This window comes from Cariama cristata, unplaced genomic scaffold, assembly GCF_000690535.1.
Source record: "Cariama cristata isolate BGI_N322 unplaced genomic scaffold, ASM69053v1 scaffold28036, whole genome shotgun sequence".
NCBI classification, from domain to species: domain Eukaryota; kingdom Metazoa; phylum Chordata; class Aves; order Cariamiformes; family Cariamidae; genus Cariama; species Cariama cristata.
Window position 1 is genome coordinate 3,745 of NW_009620799.1, and position 596 is coordinate 4,340.

A 596-nucleotide genomic window follows, 5' to 3' on the forward strand; every position below is an offset into this window, starting at 1 on the left:
ATGGGAGCAACTTGGAATGCAGAAAAATGCCTTTTTTTTTTATTTTTGCCTTCCATATTTTTTGTTTTCATGGCATAACCTTCAGCCCTCTCGAAATGACATGGCAACAACACGGAATGCAGAAAAATGTGGGGTTTTCAGTCTTTATATTCAATTTTCTCCAAAATAACCTCCGTCTCTCCCCAAAAAGACACGGCAACAATGCGGAATACAGAAAAAAGCTGTTTCTACAATTTGCATTTTCTGTTTTTTTTCCCCAATAACCTCCGTCTCTCCCAGAAACAGGACGGCACCAGCGCAGGCTGCAGAAAACTGGATTTCTTACGGTCTCTATTTTTCCTTTTTTCCCCCGTAACTTTCATCAAGTGCCTCTCTCTGACCTCGTACAGCAGCCGCCTGTCGAGGAACCTCTCTCCACCCGGAGCTGGATGGACACGATTTCCTGCCACGATGCCCGCGTTGTCTTCTCCTCTTGCTTTTCATGAAAAAAAAATGCTTGCAGAGCAAACAAATTCAGGTGTGTGGTTCGTTACAACGCTCCCCAAAAGTAATTTTATCAGCAGATGGGTTGAGGAAGAAGGAAAAAAGCCAAAATA